Here is a 16,304-nt window from a genome sequence, read left to right on the forward strand (position 1 = left end):
AGAATGTCCGAGCAAAGTCAAAAATATGTATGCTGGCTGAATGCCCAAAAGAAGGAAATGTCCTCATCTTCTTTATTGGATAGTATTAAGCACCATGCAAGAGAAATGGAAAAACAATGCAGGATTACTAATGCCAGGTTGATAGGTCACATGAGGCACGTTTCTGAATCAAAAATAGAAAACTGCCATGGTGGGAGCATCCACTGCATATGCTGACAATAAAGAATCTACAAGGCAAGTTGCAAAGAATCTACTAGGCAAGCTGCAAAGTGGTAAAAAGTAGAAGAAACCGACGAGGATGGGATTTGAACCCATGCATGCAGAGCACAATGGATTAGCAGTCCATCGCCTTAACCACTCGGCCACCTCGTCTACATAAGTCCCTACCTCCAGGTGATAGATTCTGAGAACAGGGTCAAAAAGTTTTTTGCTGCATTTTTATTGAAGGTCACAGATCAGGCACTGGCTGAGGGGACCGTAACTCCAAGTTGGTGAAAAAATGCAAGCTGCAACCACTCCATCAATGCACAACATTTAGTAGAAATTTGAATCATTGCGTAAGAAATTCCCATTTTCTGGCTTTTCTGCTGAACTTCATGTGGTGCTGTGGCTTAGTTGGTTAAAGCGCCTGTCTAGTAAACAGGAGATCCTGAGTTCAATTCTCAGCAGTGCCTTTTTTCCCCCTAAATTTTAAGCTTTTCATACCAAAAAGCAGATGTTCAATCCTATCTGACATCAATATTGACCATCCCACAGCCCTAAGACAGTCCGAGCAAAGTCAAAAATATGGATGCTGGCTAAACGTCCAAAAGAAAGAAATGTCCTCATCTTCTTTATAGGATAGCATTAAGCACCATGCAAGAGGAATTGGAAAACAAGGCAGGATTTCTAAGGCCTGGTTGATAGGTCACGTAACGCACCCTTCTGGATTGGAAATAGAAAACTCCCATGCCTGCAAAGACAATAAAAAATCTTCAAAGCAAGATACCAAGTTGGAAAAGGCATGCAGAGCACAATGGATTAGCCGTCCATCGACTTAACCCCTCGGCCACCTCGTCTTTAAAAGGCAACCACTCCAGGTGAGACATTCTGACAACATGATCAACAAGTCTTTGGCTGCATTTTCATTGAAGGTAACATATTAAGCACTGGCTGAATGGACCGTAACTCAAAAAATGCAAGCTGCAACTGCTCCGTCAATATACAGCATTTTGTATACATTTTACTCATTGCATAGCAATTCCCATTTTCTGACTTTAAGGAAAGGGTTGTCATGGCGCTGTGGCTTAGTTGGTTAAAGCGCCTGTCTTGTAAACAGGAGATCCTGAGTTCGAATCTCAGCAGTGCCTTTCTTTCTTTGCAATTTTGAGCTTTTCATACCAAGAAGTAGACGTTCAATCATATGTGACTTCAAACTTGTCTATCCCACAGTCCTAAGAATGTCCGAGCAAAGTCAAAAATATGTATGCTGGCTGAATGCCCAAAAGAAGGAAATGTCCTCATCTTCTTTATTGGATAGTATTAAGCACCATGCAAGAGAAATGGAAAAACAATGCAGGATTACTAATGCCAGGTTGATAGGTCACATGAGGCACGTTTCTGAATCAAAAATAGAAAACTGCCATGGTGGGAGCATCCACTGCATATGCTGACAATAAAGAATCTACAAGGCAAGTTGCAAAGAATCTACTAGGCAAGCTGCAAAGTGGTAAAAAGTAGAAGAAACCGACGAGGATGGGATTTGAACCCATGCATGCAGAGCACAATGGATTAGCAGTCCATTGCCTTAACCACTCGGCCACCTCGTCTACATAAGGCCCTACCTCCAGGTGATAGATTCTGAGAACAGGGTCAAAAAGTTTTTTGCTGCATTTTTATTGAAGGTCACAGATCAGGCACTGGCTGAGGGTACAGTAACTCCAAGTTGGTGAAAAAATGCAAGCTGCAACCACTCCATCAATGCACAACATTTAGTAGAAATTTGAATCATTGCGTAAGAAATTCCCATTTTCTGGCTTTTCTGCTGGACTTCATGTGGTGCTGTGGCTTAGTTGGTTAAAGCGCCTGTCTAGTAAACAGGAGATCCTGAGTTCAAATCTCAGCAGTGCCTTTTTTCCCCCTAAATTTTAAGCTTTTCATACCAAAAAGCAGATGTTCAATCCTATCTGACATCAATATTGACCATCCCACAGCCCTAAGACAGTCCGAGCAAAGTCAAAAATATGGATGCTGGCTAAACGTCCAAAAGAAAGAAATGTCCTCATCTTCTTTATAGGATAGCATTAAGCACCATGCAAGAGGAATTGGAAAACAAGGCAGGATTTCTAAGGCCTGGTTGATAGGTCACGTAACGCACCCTTCTGGATTGGAAATAGAAAACTCCCATGCCTGCAAAGACAATAAAAAATCTACAAAGCAAGATACCAAGTTGGAAAAGGCATGCAGAGCACAATGGATTAGCCGTCCATCGACTTAACCCCTCGGCCACCTCGTCTTTAAAAGGCAACCACTCCAGGTGAGACATTCTGACAACATGATCAACAAGTCTTTGGCTGCATTTTCATTGAAGGTCACATATTAAGCACTGGCTGAATGGACCGTAACTCAAAAAATGCAAGCTGCAACTGCTCCGTCAATATACAGCATTTTGTAGACATTTTAATCATTGCATAGCAATTCCCATTTTCTGACTTTAAGGAAAGGGTTGTCATGGCGCTGTGGCTTAGTTGGTTAAAGCGCCTGTCTTGTAAACAGGAGATCCTGAGTTCGAATCTCAGCAGTGCCTTTCTTTCTTTGCAATTTTGAGCTTTTCATACCAAGAAGTAGACGTTCAATCATATGTGACTTCAAACTTGTCTATCCCACAGTCCTAAGAATGTCCGAGCAAAGTCAAAAATATGTATGCTGGCTGAATGCCCAAAAGAAGGAAATGTCCTCATCTTCTTTATTGGATAGTATTAAGCACCATGCAAGAGAAATGGAAAAACAATGCAGGATTACTAATGCCAGGTTGATAGGTCACATGAGGCACGTTTCTGAATCAAAAATAGAAAACTGCCATGTTGGGAGCATCCACTGCATATGCTGACAATAAAGAATCTACAAGGCAAGTTGCAAAGAATCTACTAGGCAAGCTGCAAAGTGGTAAAAAGTAGAAGAAACCGACAAGGATGGGATTTGAACCCATGCATGCAGAGCACAATGGATTAGCAGTCCATCGCCTTAACCACTCGGCCACCTCGTCTACATAAGTCCCTACCTCCAGGTGATAGATTCTGAGAACAGGGTCAAAAAGTTTTTTGCTGCATTTTTATTGAAGGTCACAGATCAGGCACTGGCTGAGGGGACCGTAACTCCAAGTTGGTGAAAAAATGCAAGCTGCAACCACTCCATCAATGCACAACATTTAGTAGAAATTTGAATCATTGCGTAAGAAATTCCCATTTTCTGGCTTTTCTGCTGAACTTCATGTGGTGCTGTGGCTTAGTTGGTTAAAGCGCCTGTCTAGTAAACAGGAGATCCTGAGTTCAATTCTCAGCAGTGCCTTTTTTCCCCCTAAATTTTAAGCTTTTCATACCAAAAAGCAGATGTTCAATCCTATCTGACATCAATATTGACCATCCCACAGCCCTAAGACAGTCCGAGCAAAGTCAAAAATATGGATGCTGGCTAAACGTCCAAAAGAAAGAAATGTCCTCATCTTCTTTATAGGATAGCATTAAGCACCATGCAAGAGGAATTGGAAAACAAGGCAGGATTTCTAAGGCCTGGTTGATAGGTCACGTAACGCACCCTTCTGGATTGGAAATAGAAAACTCCCATGCCTGCAAAGACAATAAAAAATCTTCAAAGCAAGATACCAAGTTGGAAAAGGCATGCAGAGCACAATGGATTAGCCGTCCATCGACTTAACCCCTCGGCCACCTCGTCTTTAAAAGGCAACCACTCCAGGTGAGACATTCTGACAACATGATCAACAAGTCTTTGGCTGCATTTTCATTGAAGGTAACATATTAAGCACTGGCTGAATGGACCGTAACTCAAAAAATGCAAGCTGCAACTGCTCCGTCAATATACAGCATTTTGTATACATTTTACTCATTGCATAGCAATTCCCATTTTCTGACTTTAAGGAAAGGGTTGTCATGGCGCTGTGGCTTAGTTGGTTAAAGCGCCTGTCTTGTAAACAGGAGATCCTGAGTTCGAATCTCAGCAGTGCCTTTCTTTCTTTGCAATTTTGAGCTTTTCATACCAAGAAGTAGACGTTCAATCATATGTGACTTCAAACTTGTCTATCCCACAGTCCTAAGAATGTCCGAGCAAAGTCAAAAATATGTATGCTGGCTGAATGCCCAAAAGAAGGAAATGTCCTCATCTTCTTTATTGGATAGTATTAAGCACCATGCAAGAGAAATGGAAAAACAATGCAGGATTACTAATGCCAGGTTGATAGGTCACATGAGGCACGTTTCTGAATCAAAAATAGAAAACTGCCATGGTGGGAGCATCCACTGCATATGCTGACAATAAAGAATCTACAAGGCAAGTTGCAAAGAATCTACTAGGCAAGCTGCAAAGTGGTAAAAAGTAGAAGAAACCGACGAGGATGGGATTTGAACCCATGCATGCAGAGCACAATGGATTAGCAGTCCATTGCCTTAACCACTCGGCCACCTCGTCTACATAAGGCCCTACCTCCAGGTGATAGATTCTGAGAACAGGGTCAAAAAGTTTTTTGCTGCATTTTTATTGAAGGTCACAGATCAGGCACTGGCTGAGGGTACAGTAACTCCAAGTTGGTGAAAAAATGCAAGCTGCAACCACTCCATCAATGCACAACATTTAGTAGAAATTTGAATCATTGCGTAAGAAATTCCCATTTTCTGGCTTTTCTGCTGGACTTCATGTGGTGCTGTGGCTTAGTTGGTTAAAGCGCCTGTCTAGTAAACAGGAGATCCTGAGTTCAAATCTCAGCAGTGCCTTTTTTCCCCCTAAATTTTAAGCTTTTCATACCAAAAAGCAGATGTTCAATCCTATCTGACATCAATATTGACCATCCCACAGCCCTAAGACAGTCCGAGCAAAGTCAAAAATATGGATGCTGGCTAAACGTCCAAAAGAAAGAAATGTCCTCATCTTCTTTATAGGATAGCATTAAGCACCATGCAAGAGGAATTGGAAAACAAGGCAGGATTTCTAAGGCCTGGTTGATAGGTCACGTAACGCACCCTTCTGGATTGGAAATAGAAAACTCCCATGCCTGCAAAGACAATAAAAAATCTACAAAGCAAGATACCAAGTTGGAAAAGGCATGCAGAGCACAATGGATTAGCCGTCCATCGACTTAACCCCTCGGCCACCTCGTCTTTAAAAGGCAACCACTCCAGGTGAGACATTCTGACAACATGATCAACAAGTCTTTGGCTGCATTTTCATTGAAGGTCACATATTAAGCACTGGCTGAATGGACCGTAACTCAAAAAATGCAAGCTGCAACTGCTCCGTCAATATACAGCATTTTGTAGACATTTTAATCATTGCATAGCAATTCCCATTTTCTGACTTTAAGGAAAGGGTTGTCATGGCGCTGTGGCTTAGTTGGTTAAAGCGCCTGTCTTGTAAACAGGAGATCCTGAGTTCGAATCTCAGCAGTGCCTTTCTTTCTTTGCAATTTTGAGCTTTTCATACCAAGAAGTAGACGTTCAATCATATGTGACTTCAAACTTGTCTATCCCACAGTCCTAAGAATGTCCGAGCAAAGTCAAAAATATGTATGCTGGCTGAATGCCCAAAAGAAGGAAATGTCCTCATCTTCTTTATTGGATAGTATTAAGCACCATGCAAGAGAAATGGAAAAACAATGCAGGATTACTAATGCCAGGTTGATAGGTCACATGAGGCACGTTTCTGAATCAAAAATAGAAAACTGCCATGTTGGGAGCATCCACTGCATATGCTGACAATAAAGAATCTACAAGGCAAGTTGCAAAGAATCTACTAGGCAAGCTGCAAAGTGGTAAAAAGTAGAAGAAACCGACAAGGATGGGATTTGAACCCATGCATGCAGAGCACAATGGATTAGCAGTCCATCGCCTTAACCACTCGGCCACCTCGTCTACATAAGGCCCTGCCTCCAGGTGATAGATTCTGAGAACAGGGTCAAAAAGTTTTTTGCTGCATTTTTATTGAAGGTCACAGATCAGGCACTGGCTGAGGGGACCGTAACTCCAAGTTGGTGAAAAAATGCAAGCTGCAACCACTCCATCAATGCACAACATTTAGTAGAAATTTGAATCATTGCGTAAGAAATTCCCATTTTCTGGCTTTTCTGCTGGACTTCTGTGGTGCTGTGGCTTAGTTGGTTAAAGCGCCTGTCTAGTAAACAGGAGATCCTGAGTTCAAATCTCAGCAGTGCCTTTTTTCCCCCTAAATTTTAAGCTTTTCATACCAAAAAGCAGATGTTCAATCCTATCTGACATCAATATTGACCATCCCACAGCCCTAAGACAGTCCGAGCAAAGTCAAAAATATGGATGCTGGCTAAACGTCCAAAAGAAAGAAATGTCCTCATCTTCTTTATAGGATAGCATTAAGCACCATGCAAGAGGAATTGGAAAACAAGGCAGGATTTCTAAGGCCTGGTTGATAGGTCACCTACCGCACCCTTCTGGATTGGAAATAGAAAACTCCCATGCCTGCAAAGACAATAAAAAATCTACAAAGCAAGATACCAAGTTGGAAAAGGCATGCAGAGCACAATGGATTAGCCGTCCATCGACTTAACCCCTCGGCCACCTCGTCTTTAAAAGGCAACCACTCCAGGTGAGACATTCTGACAACATGATCAACAAGTCTTTGGCTGCATTTTCATTGAAGGTCACATATTAAGCACTGGCTGAATGGACCGTAACTCAAAAAATGCAAGCTGCAACTGCTCCGTCAATATACAGCATTTTGTAGACATTTTAATCATTGCATAGCAATTCCCATTTTCTGACTTTAAGGAAAGGGTTGTCATGGCGCTGTGGCTTAGTTGGTTATAGCGCCTGTCTTGTAAACAGGAGATCCTGAGTTCGAATCTCAGCAGTGCCTTTCTTTCTTTGCAATTTTGAGCTTTTCATACCAAGAAGTAGACGTTCAATCATATGTGACTTCAAACTTGTCTATCCCACAGTCCTAAGAATGTCCGAGCAAAGTCAAAAATATGTATGCTGGCTGAATGCCCAAAAGAAGGAAATGTCCTCATCTTCTTTATTGGATAGTATTAAGCACCAGATGTTCAATCCTATCTGACATCAATATTGTCCATCCCACAGCCCTAAGACAGTCCGAGCAAAGTCAAAAATATGGATGCTGGCTAAACGCCCAAAAGAAAGAAATGTCCTCATCTTCTTTATAGGATAGCATTAAGCACCATGCAAGAGGAATTGGAAAACAAGGCAGGATTTCTAAGGCCTGGTTGATAGGTCACGTAACGCACCCTTCTGGATTGGAAATAGAAAACTCCCATGCCTGCAAAGACAATAAAAAATCTACAAAGCAAGATACCAAGTTGGAAAAGGCATGCAGAGCACAATGGATTAGCCGTCCATCGACTTAACCCCTCGGCCACCTCGTCTTTAAAAGGCAACCACTCCAGGTGAGACATTCTGACAACATGATCAACAAGTCTTTGGCTGAATTTTCATTGAAGGTCACATATTAAGCACTGGCTGAATGGACCGTAACTCAAAAAATGCAAGCTGCAACTGCTCCGTCAATATACAGCATTTTGTAGACATTTTAATCATTGCATAGCAATTCCCATTTTCTGACTTTCTGACTTTCTGACTTTTTGGCATTGGTTGTCATGGCGCTGTGGCTTAGTTGGTTAAAGCGCCTGTCTTGTAAACAGGAGATCCTGAGTTCGAATCTCAGCAGTGCCTTTCTTTCTTTGCAATTTTGAGCTTTTCATACCAAGAAGTAGACGTTCAATCATATGTGACTTCAAACTTGTCTATCCCACAGTCCTAAGAATGTCCGAGCAAAGTCAAAAATATGTATGCTGGCTGAATGCCCAAAAGAAGGAAATGTCCTCATCTTCTTTATTAGATAGTATTAAGCACCATGCAAGAGAAATGGAAAAACAATGCAGGATTACTAATGCCAGGTTGATAGGTCACATGAGGCACGTTTCTGAATCAAAAATAGAAAACTGCCATGGTGGGAGCATCCACTGCATATGCTGACAATAAAGAATCTACAAGGCAAGTTGCAAAGAATCTACTAGGCAAGCTGCAAAGTGGTAAAAAGTAGAAAAACCGACGAGGATGGGATTTGAACCCATGCATGCAGAGCACAATGGATTAGCAGTCCATCGCCTTAACCACTCGGCCACCTCGTCTACATAAGGCCCTACCTCCAGGTGATAGATTCTGAGAACAGGGTCAAAAAGTTTTTTGCTGCATTTTTATTGAAGGTCACAGATCAGGCACTGGCTGAGGGGACCGTAACTCCAAGTTGGTGAAAAAATGCAAGCTGCAACCACTCCATCAATGCACAACATTTAGTAGAAATTTGAATCATTGCGTAAGAAATTCCCATTTTCTGGCTTTTCTGCTGGACTTCATGTGGTGCTGTGGCTTAGTTGGTTAAAGCGCCTGTCTAGTAAACAGGAGATCCTGAGTTCAAATCTCAGCAGTGCCTTTTGTCCCCCTAAATTTTAAGCTTTTCATACCAAAAAGCAGATGTTCAATCCTATCTGACATCAATATTGACCATCCCACAGCCCTAAGACAGTCCGAGCAAAGTCAAAAATATGGATGCTGGCTAAACGTCCAAAAGAAAGAAATGTCCTCATCTTCTTTATAGGATAGCATTAAGCACCATGCAAGAGGAATTGGAAAACAAGGCAGGATTTCTAAGGCCTGGTTGATAGGTCACGTAACGCACCCTTCTTGATTGGAAATAGAAAACTCCCATGCCTGCAAAGACAATAAAAAATCTTCAAAGCAAGATACCAAGTTGGAAAAGGCATGCAGAGCACAATGGATTAGCCGTCCATCGACTTAACCCCTCGGCCACCTCGTCTTTAAAAGGCAACCACTCCAGGTGAGACATTCTGACAACATGATCAACAAGTCTTTGGCTGCATTTTCATTGAAGGTCACATATTAAGCACTGGCTGAATGGACCGTAACTCAAAAAATGCAAGCTGCAACTGCTCCGTCAATATACAGCATTTTGTAGACATTTTAATCATTGCATAGCAATTCCCATTTTCTGACTTTAAGGAAAGGGTTGTCATGGCGCTGTGGCTTCGTTGGTTAAAGCGCCTGTCTTGTAAACAGGAGATCCTGAGTTCGAATCTCAGCAGTGCCTTTCTTTCTTTGCAATTTTGAGCTTTTCATACCAAGAAGTAGACGTTCAATCATATGTGACTTCAAACTTGTCTATCCCACAGTCCTAAGAATGTCCGAGCAAAGTCAAAAATATGTATGCTGGCTGAATGCCCAAAAGAAGGAAATGTCCTCATCTTCTTTATTGGATAGTATTAAGCACCATGCAAGAGAAATGGAAAAACAATGCAGGATTACTAATGCCAGGTTGATAGGTCACATGAGGCACGTTTCTGAATCAAAAATAGAATACTGCCATGGTGGGAGCATCCACTGCATATGCTGACAATAAAGAATCTACAAGGCAAGTTGCAAAGAATCTACTAGGCAAGCTGCAAAGTGGTAAAAGGTAGAAGGAACCGACGAGGATGGGATTTGAACCCATGCATGCAGAGCACAATGGATTAGCAGTCCATCGCCTTAACCACTCGGCCGCCTCGTCTACATAAGTCCCTACCTCCAGGTGATAGATTCTGAGAACAGGGTCAAAAAGTTTTTTGCTGCATTTTTATTGAAGGTCACAGATCAGGCACTAGCTGAGGGGACCGTAACTCCAAGTTGGTGAAAAAATGCAAGCTGCAACCACTCCATCAATGCACAACATTTAATAGAAATTTGAATCATTGCGTAAGAAATTCCCATTTTCTGGCTTTTCTGCTGGACTTCACTTGGCGCTGTGGCTTAGGTGGTTAAAGCGCCTGTCTAGTAAACAGGAGATCCTGAGTTCAAATCTCAGCAGTGCCTTTTTTCCCCTAAATGTTAAGCTTTTCATACCAAAAAGCAGATGTTCAATCCTATCTGACATCAATATTGTCCATCCCACAGCCCTAAGACAGTCCGAGCAAAGTCAAAAATATGGATGCTGGCTAAACGCCCAAAAGAAAGAAATGTCCTCATCTTCTTTATAGGATAGCATTAAGCACCATGCAAGAGGAATTGGAAAACAAGGCAGGATTTCTAAGGCCTGGTTGATAGGTCACGTAACGCACCCTTCTGGATTGGAAATAGAAAACTCCCATGCCTGCAAAGACAATAAAAAATCTACAAAGCAAGATACCAAGTTGGAAAAGGCATGCAGAGCACAATGGATTAGCCGTCCATCGACTTAACCCCTCGGCCACCTCGTCTTTAAAAGGCAACCACTCCAGGTGAGACATTCTGACAACATGATCAACAAGTCTTTGGCTGCATTTTCATTGAAGGTCACATATTAAGCACTGGCTGAATGGACCGTAACTCAAAAAATGCAAGCTGCAACTGCTCCGTCAATATACAGCATTTTGTAGACATTTTAATCATTGCATAGCAATTCCCATTTTCTGACTTTAAGGAAAGGGTTGTCATGGCGCTGTGGCTTAGTTGGTTAAAGCGCCTGTCTTGTAAACAGGAGATCCTGAGTTCGAATCTCAGCAGTGCCTTTCTTTCTTTGCAATTTTGAGCTTTTCATACCAAGAAGTAGACGTTCAATCATATGTGACTTCAAACTTGTCTATCCCACAGTCCTAAGAATGTCCGAGCAAAGTCAAAAATATGTATGCTGGCTGAATGCCCAAAAGAAGGAAATGTCCTCATCTTCTTTATTGGATAGTATTAAGCACCATGCAAGAGAAATGGAAAAACAATGCAGGATTACTAATGCCAGGTTGATAGGTCACATGAGGCACGTTTCTGAATCAAAAATAGAAAACTGCCATGGTGGGAGCATCCACTGCATATGCTGACAATAAAGAATCTACAAGGCAAGTTGCAAAGAATCTACTAGGCAAGCTGCAAAGTGGTAAAAGGTAGAAGGAACCGACGAGGATGGGATTTGAACCCATGCATGCAGAGCACAATGGATTAGCAGTCCATCGCCTTAACCACCCTGCCACCTTGTCTACATAAGTCCCTACCTCCAGGTGATAGATTCTGAGAACAGGGTCAAAGAGTTTTTTGCTGCATTTTTATTGAAGGTCACAGATCAGGCACTAGCTGAGGGGACCGTAACTCCAAGTTGGTGAAAAAATGCAAGCTGCAACCACTCCATCAATGCACAACATTTAGTAGAAATTTGAATCATTGCGTAAGAAATTCCCATTTTCTGGCTTTTCTGCTGGACTTCACTTGGCGCTGTGGCTTAGGTGGTTAAAGCGCCTGTCTAGTAAACAGGAGATCCTGAGTTCAAATCTCAGCAGTGCCTTTTTTCCCCTAAATTTTAAGCTTTTCATACCAAAAAGCAGATGTTCAATCCTATCTGACATCAATATTGTCCATCCCACAGCCCTAAGACAGTCCGAGCAAAGTCAAAAATATGGATGCTGGCTAAACGCCCAAAAGAAAGAAATGTCCTCATCTTCTTTATAGGATAGCATTAAGCACCATGCAAGAGGAATTGGAAAACAAGGCAGGATTTCTAAGGCCTGGTTGATAGGTCACGTAACGCACCCTTCTGGATTGGAAATAGAAAACTCCCATGCCTGCAAAGACAATAAAAAATCTACAAAGCAAGATACCAAGTTGGAAAAGGCATGCAGAGCACAATGGATTAGCCGTCCATCGACTTAACCCCTCGGCCACCTCGTCTTTAAAAGGCAACCACTCCAGGTGAGACATTCTGACAACATGATCAACAAGTCTTTGGCTGCATTTTCATTGAAGGTCACATATTAAGCACTGGCTGAATGGACCGTAACTCAAAAAATGCAAGCTGCAACTGCTCCGTCAATATACAGCATTTTGTAGACATTTTAATCATTGCATAGCAATTCCCATTTTCTGACTTTAAGGAAAGGGTTGTCATGGCGCTGTGGCTTCGTTGGTTAAAGCGCCTGTCTTGTAAACAGGAGATCCTGAGTTCGAATCTCAGCAGTGCCTTTCTTTCTTTGCAATTTTGAGCTTTTCATACCAAGAAGTAGACGTTCAATCATATGTGACTTCAAACTTGTCTATCCCACAGTCCTAAGAATGTCCGAGCAAAGTCAAAAATATGTATGCTGGCTGAATGCCCAAAAGAAGGAAATGTCCTCATCTTCTTTATTGGATAGTATTAAGCACCATGCAAGAGAAATGGAAAAACAATGCAGGATTACTAATGCCAGGTTGATAGGTCACATGAGGCACGTTTCTGAATCAAAAATAGAAAACTGCCATGGTGGGAGCATCCACTGCATATGCTGACAATAAAGAATCTACAAGGCAAGTTGCAAAGAATCTACTAGGCAAGCTGCAAAGTGGTAAAAGGTAGAAGGAACCGACGAGGATGGGATTTGAACCCATGCATGCAGAGCACAATGGATTAGCAGTCCATCGCCTTAACCACTCGGCCACCTCGTCTACATAAGTCCCTACCTCCAGGTGATAGATTCTGAGAACAGGGTCAAAAAGTTTTTTGCTGCATTTTTATTGAAGGTCACAGATCAGGCACTAGCTGAGGGGACCGTAACTCCAAGTTGGTGAAAAAATGCAAGCTGCAACCACTCCATCAATGCACAACATTTAGTAGAAATTTGAATCATTGCGTAAGAAATTCCCATTTTCTGGCTTTTCTGCTGGACTTCACTTGGCGCTGTGGCTTAGGTGGTTAAAGTGCCTGTCTAGTAAACAGGAGATCCTGAGTTCAAATCTCAGCAGTGCCTTTTTTTCCCCTAAATTTTAAGCTTTTCATACCAAAAAGCAGATGTTCAATCCTATCTGACATCAATATTGTCCATCCCACAGCCCTAAGACAGTCCGAGCAAAGTCAAAAATATGGATGCTGGCTAAACGCCCAAAAGAAAGAAATGTCCTCATCTTCTTTATAGGATAGCATTAAGCACCATGCAAGAGGAATTGGAAAACAAGGCAGGATTTCTAAGGCCTGGTTGATAGGTCACGTAACGCACCCTTCTGGATTGGAAATAGAAAACTCCCATGCCTGCAAAGACAATAAAAAATCTACAAAGCAAGATACCAAGTTGGAAAAGGCATGCAGAGCACAATGGATTAGCCGTCCATCGACTTAACCCCTCGGCCACCTCGTCTTTAAAAGGCAACCACTCCAGGTGAGACATTCTGACAACATGATCAACAAGTCTTTGGCTGCATTTTAATTGAAGGTCACATATTAAGCACTGGCTGAATGGACCGTAACTCAAAAAATGCAAGCTGCAACTGCTCCGTCAATATACAGCATTTTGTAGACATTTTAATCATTGCATAGCAATTCCCATTTTCTGACTTTCTGACTTTCTGACTTTCTGACTTTTTGGCATTGGTTGTCATGGCGCTGTGGCTTAGTTGGTTAAAGCGCCTGTCTTGTAAACAGGAGATCCTGAGTTCGAATCTCAGCAGTGCCTTTCTTTCTTTGCAATTTTGAGCTTTTCATACCAAGAAGTAGACGTTCAATCATATGTGACTTCAAACTTGTCTATCCCACAGTCCTAAGAATGTCCGAGCAAAGTCAAAAATATGTATGCTGGCTGAATGCCCAAAAGAAGGAAATGTCCTCATCTTCTTTATTAGATAGTATTAAGCACCATGCAAGAGAAATGGAAAAACAATGCAGGATTACTAATGCCAGGTTGATAGGTCACATGAGGCACGTTTCTGAATCAAAAATAGAAAACTGCCATGGTGGGAGCATCCACTGCATATGCTGACAATAAAGAATCTACAAGGCAAGTTGCAAAGAATCTACTAGGCAAGCTGCAAAGTGGTAAAAGGTAGAAGGAACCGACGAGGATGGGATTTGAACCCATGCATGCAGAGCACAATGGATTAGCAGTCCATCGCCTTAACCACTCGGCCACCTCGTCTACATAAGTCCCTACCTCCAGGTGATAGATTCTGAGAACAGGGTCAAAAAGTTTTTTGCTGCATTTTTATTGAAGGTCACAGATCAGGCACTAGCTGAGGGGACCGTAACTCCAAGTTGGTGAAAAAATGCAAGCTGCAACCACTCCATCAATGCACAACATTTAGTAGAAATTTGAATCATTGCGTAAGAAATTCCCATTTTCTGGCTTTTCTGCTGGACTTCACTTGGCGCTGTGGCTTAGGTGGTTAAAGCGCCTGTCTAGTAAACAGGAGATCCTGAGTTCAAATCTCAGCAGTGCCTTTTTTCCCCTAAATTTTAAGCTTTTCATACCAAAAAGCAGATGTTCAATCCTATCTGACATCAATATTGTCCATCCCACAGCCCTAAGACAGTCCGAGCAAAGTCAAAAATATGGATGCTGGCTAAACGCCCAAAAGAAAGAAATGTCCTCATCTTCTTTATAGGATAGCATTAAGCACCATGCAAGAGGAATTGGAAAACAAGGCAGGATTTCTAAGGCCTGGTTGATAGGTCACGTAACGCACCCTTCTGGATTGGAAATAGAAAACTCCCATGCCTGCAAAGACAATAAAAAATCTACAAAGCAAGATACCAAGTTGGAAAAGGCATGCAGAGCACAATGGATTAGCCGTCCATCGACTTAACCCCTCGGCCACCTCGTCTTTAAAAGGCAACCACTCCAGGTGAGACATTCTGACAACATGATCAACAAGTCTTTGGCTGCATTTTCATTGAAGGTCACATATTAAGCACTGGCTGAATGGACCGTAACTCAAAAAATGCAAGCTGCAACTGCTCCGTCAATATACAGCATTTTGTAGACATTTTAATCATTGCATAGCAATTCCCATTTTCTGACTTTAAGGAAAGGGTTGTCATGGCGCTGTGGCTTAGTTGGTTAAAGCGCCTGTCTTGTAAACAGGAGATCCTGAGTTCGAATCTCAGCAGTGCCTTTCTTTCTTTGCAATTTTGAGCTTTTCATACCAAGAAGTAGACGTTCAATCATATGTGACTTCAAACTTGTCTATCCCACAGTCCTAAGAATGTCCGAGCAAAGTCAAAAATATGTATGCTGGCTGAATGCCCAAAAGAAGGAAATGTCCTCATCTTCTTTATTGGATAGTATTAAGCACCATGCAAGAGAAATGGAAAAACAATGCAGGATTACTAATGCCAGGTTGATAGGTCACATGAGGCACGTTTCTGAATCAAAAATAGAAAACTGCCATGGTGGGAGCATCCACTGCATATGCTGACAATAAAGAATCTACAAGGCAAGTTGCAAAGAATCTACTAGGCAAGCTGCAAAGTGGTAAAAGGTAGAAGGAACCGACGAGGATGGGATTTGAACCCATGCATGCAGAGCACAATGGATTAGCAGTCCATCGCCTTAACCACTCGGCCACCTCGTCTACATAAGTCCCGACCTCCAGGTGATAGATTCTGAGAACAGGGTCAAAAAGTTTTTTGCTGCATTTTTATTGAAGGTCACAGATCAGGCACTAGCTGAGGGGACCGTAACTCCAAGTTGGTGAAAAAATGCAAGCTGCAACCACTCCATCAATGCACAACATTTAGTAGAAATTTGAATCATTGCGTAAGAAATTCCCATTTTCTGGCTTTTCTGCTGGACTTCACTTGGCGCTGTGGCTTAGGTGGTTAAAGCGCCTGTCTAGTAAACAGGAGATCCTGAGTTCAAATCTCAGCAGTGCCTTTTTTCCCCTAAATTTTAAGCTTTTCATACCAAAAAGCAGATGTTCAATCCTATCTGACATCAATATTGTCCATCCCACAGCCCTAAGACAGTCCGAGCAAAGTCAAAAATATGGATGCTGGCTAAACGCCCAAAAGAAAGAAATGTCCTCATCTTCTTTATAGGATAGCATTAAGCACCATGCAAAAGGAATTGGAAAACAAGGCAGGATTTCTAAGGCCTGGTTGATAGGTCACGTAACGCACCCTTCTGGATTGGAAATAGAAAACTCCCATGCCTGCAAAGACAATAAAAAATCTACAAAGCAAGATACCAAGTTGGAAAAGGCATGCAGAGCACAATGGATTAGCCGTCCATCGACTTAACCCCTCGGCCACCTCGTCTTTAAAAGGCAACCACTCCAGGTGAGACATTCTGA

The 16,304-nt window shown here is 42.1% G+C and overlaps 33 non-coding genes across 33 annotated transcripts; 22 read left to right on the plus strand and 11 right to left on the minus strand.

The window, feature by feature from the left end:
* Nucleotides 1-290: 290 nt before the first annotated feature.
* TRNAS-GCU (transfer RNA serine (anticodon GCU)) lies at nt 291-372 on the minus strand. The gene has a single exon. It is a non-coding gene; the product is annotated as a tRNA-Ser (tRNA).
* Nucleotides 373-600: 228 nt separating this feature from the next.
* Nucleotides 601-674, plus strand: TRNAT-AGU (transfer RNA threonine (anticodon AGU)). The gene has a single exon. It is a non-coding gene; the product is annotated as a tRNA-Thr (tRNA).
* Nucleotides 675-1,275: 601 nt separating this feature from the next.
* On the plus strand, nt 1,276-1,349 carry TRNAT-UGU (transfer RNA threonine (anticodon UGU)). The gene has a single exon. It is a non-coding gene; the product is annotated as a tRNA-Thr (tRNA).
* A 377-nt stretch (nt 1,350-1,726) lies between these two features.
* Nucleotides 1,727-1,808, minus strand: TRNAS-GCU (transfer RNA serine (anticodon GCU)). The gene has a single exon. It is a non-coding gene; the product is annotated as a tRNA-Ser (tRNA).
* A 228-nt stretch (nt 1,809-2,036) lies between these two features.
* Nucleotides 2,037-2,110, plus strand: TRNAT-AGU (transfer RNA threonine (anticodon AGU)). Its single transcript has one exon. It is a non-coding gene; the product is annotated as a tRNA-Thr (tRNA).
* Nucleotides 2,111-2,711: 601 nt separating this feature from the next.
* Nucleotides 2,712-2,785, plus strand: TRNAT-UGU (transfer RNA threonine (anticodon UGU)). The gene has a single exon. It is a non-coding gene; the product is annotated as a tRNA-Thr (tRNA).
* A 377-nt stretch (nt 2,786-3,162) lies between these two features.
* TRNAS-GCU (transfer RNA serine (anticodon GCU)) lies at nt 3,163-3,244 on the minus strand. The gene has a single exon. It is a non-coding gene; the product is annotated as a tRNA-Ser (tRNA).
* A 228-nt stretch (nt 3,245-3,472) lies between these two features.
* On the plus strand, nt 3,473-3,546 carry TRNAT-AGU (transfer RNA threonine (anticodon AGU)). The gene has a single exon. It is a non-coding gene; the product is annotated as a tRNA-Thr (tRNA).
* Nucleotides 3,547-4,147: 601 nt separating this feature from the next.
* TRNAT-UGU (transfer RNA threonine (anticodon UGU)) lies at nt 4,148-4,221 on the plus strand. The gene has a single exon. It is a non-coding gene; the product is annotated as a tRNA-Thr (tRNA).
* A 377-nt stretch (nt 4,222-4,598) lies between these two features.
* TRNAS-GCU (transfer RNA serine (anticodon GCU)) lies at nt 4,599-4,680 on the minus strand. The gene has a single exon. It is a non-coding gene; the product is annotated as a tRNA-Ser (tRNA).
* Nucleotides 4,681-4,908: 228 nt separating this feature from the next.
* TRNAT-AGU (transfer RNA threonine (anticodon AGU)) lies at nt 4,909-4,982 on the plus strand. The gene has a single exon. It is a non-coding gene; the product is annotated as a tRNA-Thr (tRNA).
* A 601-nt stretch (nt 4,983-5,583) lies between these two features.
* Nucleotides 5,584-5,657, plus strand: TRNAT-UGU (transfer RNA threonine (anticodon UGU)). The gene has a single exon. It is a non-coding gene; the product is annotated as a tRNA-Thr (tRNA).
* Nucleotides 5,658-6,034: 377 nt separating this feature from the next.
* Nucleotides 6,035-6,116, minus strand: TRNAS-GCU (transfer RNA serine (anticodon GCU)). The gene has a single exon. It is a non-coding gene; the product is annotated as a tRNA-Ser (tRNA).
* A 227-nt stretch (nt 6,117-6,343) lies between these two features.
* TRNAT-AGU (transfer RNA threonine (anticodon AGU)) lies at nt 6,344-6,417 on the plus strand. Its single transcript has one exon. It is a non-coding gene; the product is annotated as a tRNA-Thr (tRNA).
* Nucleotides 6,418-7,018: 601 nt separating this feature from the next.
* On the plus strand, nt 7,019-7,092 carry TRNAT-UGU (transfer RNA threonine (anticodon UGU)). The gene has a single exon. It is a non-coding gene; the product is annotated as a tRNA-Thr (tRNA).
* Nucleotides 7,093-7,851: 759 nt separating this feature from the next.
* Nucleotides 7,852-7,925, plus strand: TRNAT-UGU (transfer RNA threonine (anticodon UGU)). The gene has a single exon. It is a non-coding gene; the product is annotated as a tRNA-Thr (tRNA).
* Nucleotides 7,926-8,301: 376 nt separating this feature from the next.
* TRNAS-GCU (transfer RNA serine (anticodon GCU)) lies at nt 8,302-8,383 on the minus strand. Its single transcript has one exon. It is a non-coding gene; the product is annotated as a tRNA-Ser (tRNA).
* A 228-nt stretch (nt 8,384-8,611) lies between these two features.
* Nucleotides 8,612-8,685, plus strand: TRNAT-AGU (transfer RNA threonine (anticodon AGU)). The gene has a single exon. It is a non-coding gene; the product is annotated as a tRNA-Thr (tRNA).
* A 601-nt stretch (nt 8,686-9,286) lies between these two features.
* TRNAT-UGU (transfer RNA threonine (anticodon UGU)) lies at nt 9,287-9,360 on the plus strand. Its single transcript has one exon. It is a non-coding gene; the product is annotated as a tRNA-Thr (tRNA).
* Nucleotides 9,361-9,737: 377 nt separating this feature from the next.
* On the minus strand, nt 9,738-9,819 carry TRNAS-GCU (transfer RNA serine (anticodon GCU)). Its single transcript has one exon. It is a non-coding gene; the product is annotated as a tRNA-Ser (tRNA).
* A 228-nt stretch (nt 9,820-10,047) lies between these two features.
* TRNAT-AGU (transfer RNA threonine (anticodon AGU)) lies at nt 10,048-10,121 on the plus strand. Its single transcript has one exon. It is a non-coding gene; the product is annotated as a tRNA-Thr (tRNA).
* A 600-nt stretch (nt 10,122-10,721) lies between these two features.
* On the plus strand, nt 10,722-10,795 carry TRNAT-UGU (transfer RNA threonine (anticodon UGU)). The gene has a single exon. It is a non-coding gene; the product is annotated as a tRNA-Thr (tRNA).
* Nucleotides 10,796-11,172: 377 nt separating this feature from the next.
* On the minus strand, nt 11,173-11,254 carry TRNAS-GCU (transfer RNA serine (anticodon GCU)). The gene has a single exon. It is a non-coding gene; the product is annotated as a tRNA-Ser (tRNA).
* A 228-nt stretch (nt 11,255-11,482) lies between these two features.
* On the plus strand, nt 11,483-11,556 carry TRNAT-AGU (transfer RNA threonine (anticodon AGU)). Its single transcript has one exon. It is a non-coding gene; the product is annotated as a tRNA-Thr (tRNA).
* A 600-nt stretch (nt 11,557-12,156) lies between these two features.
* TRNAT-UGU (transfer RNA threonine (anticodon UGU)) lies at nt 12,157-12,230 on the plus strand. Its single transcript has one exon. It is a non-coding gene; the product is annotated as a tRNA-Thr (tRNA).
* Nucleotides 12,231-12,607: 377 nt separating this feature from the next.
* TRNAS-GCU (transfer RNA serine (anticodon GCU)) lies at nt 12,608-12,689 on the minus strand. Its single transcript has one exon. It is a non-coding gene; the product is annotated as a tRNA-Ser (tRNA).
* A 228-nt stretch (nt 12,690-12,917) lies between these two features.
* Nucleotides 12,918-12,991, plus strand: TRNAT-AGU (transfer RNA threonine (anticodon AGU)). Its single transcript has one exon. It is a non-coding gene; the product is annotated as a tRNA-Thr (tRNA).
* Nucleotides 12,992-13,616: 625 nt separating this feature from the next.
* TRNAT-UGU (transfer RNA threonine (anticodon UGU)) lies at nt 13,617-13,690 on the plus strand. Its single transcript has one exon. It is a non-coding gene; the product is annotated as a tRNA-Thr (tRNA).
* A 377-nt stretch (nt 13,691-14,067) lies between these two features.
* TRNAS-GCU (transfer RNA serine (anticodon GCU)) lies at nt 14,068-14,149 on the minus strand. The gene has a single exon. It is a non-coding gene; the product is annotated as a tRNA-Ser (tRNA).
* Nucleotides 14,150-14,377: 228 nt separating this feature from the next.
* Nucleotides 14,378-14,451, plus strand: TRNAT-AGU (transfer RNA threonine (anticodon AGU)). The gene has a single exon. It is a non-coding gene; the product is annotated as a tRNA-Thr (tRNA).
* A 600-nt stretch (nt 14,452-15,051) lies between these two features.
* On the plus strand, nt 15,052-15,125 carry TRNAT-UGU (transfer RNA threonine (anticodon UGU)). The gene has a single exon. It is a non-coding gene; the product is annotated as a tRNA-Thr (tRNA).
* A 377-nt stretch (nt 15,126-15,502) lies between these two features.
* Nucleotides 15,503-15,584, minus strand: TRNAS-GCU (transfer RNA serine (anticodon GCU)). Its single transcript has one exon. It is a non-coding gene; the product is annotated as a tRNA-Ser (tRNA).
* Nucleotides 15,585-15,812: 228 nt separating this feature from the next.
* On the plus strand, nt 15,813-15,886 carry TRNAT-AGU (transfer RNA threonine (anticodon AGU)). The gene has a single exon. It is a non-coding gene; the product is annotated as a tRNA-Thr (tRNA).
* The last annotated feature ends 418 nt before the right edge of the window (nt 15,887-16,304 follow it).

The sequence above is a fragment of the Hyla sarda genome, chromosome 6, assembly GCF_029499605.1.
Source record: "Hyla sarda isolate aHylSar1 chromosome 6, aHylSar1.hap1, whole genome shotgun sequence".
NCBI lineage: Eukaryota > Metazoa > Chordata > Amphibia > Anura > Hylidae > Hyla > Hyla sarda.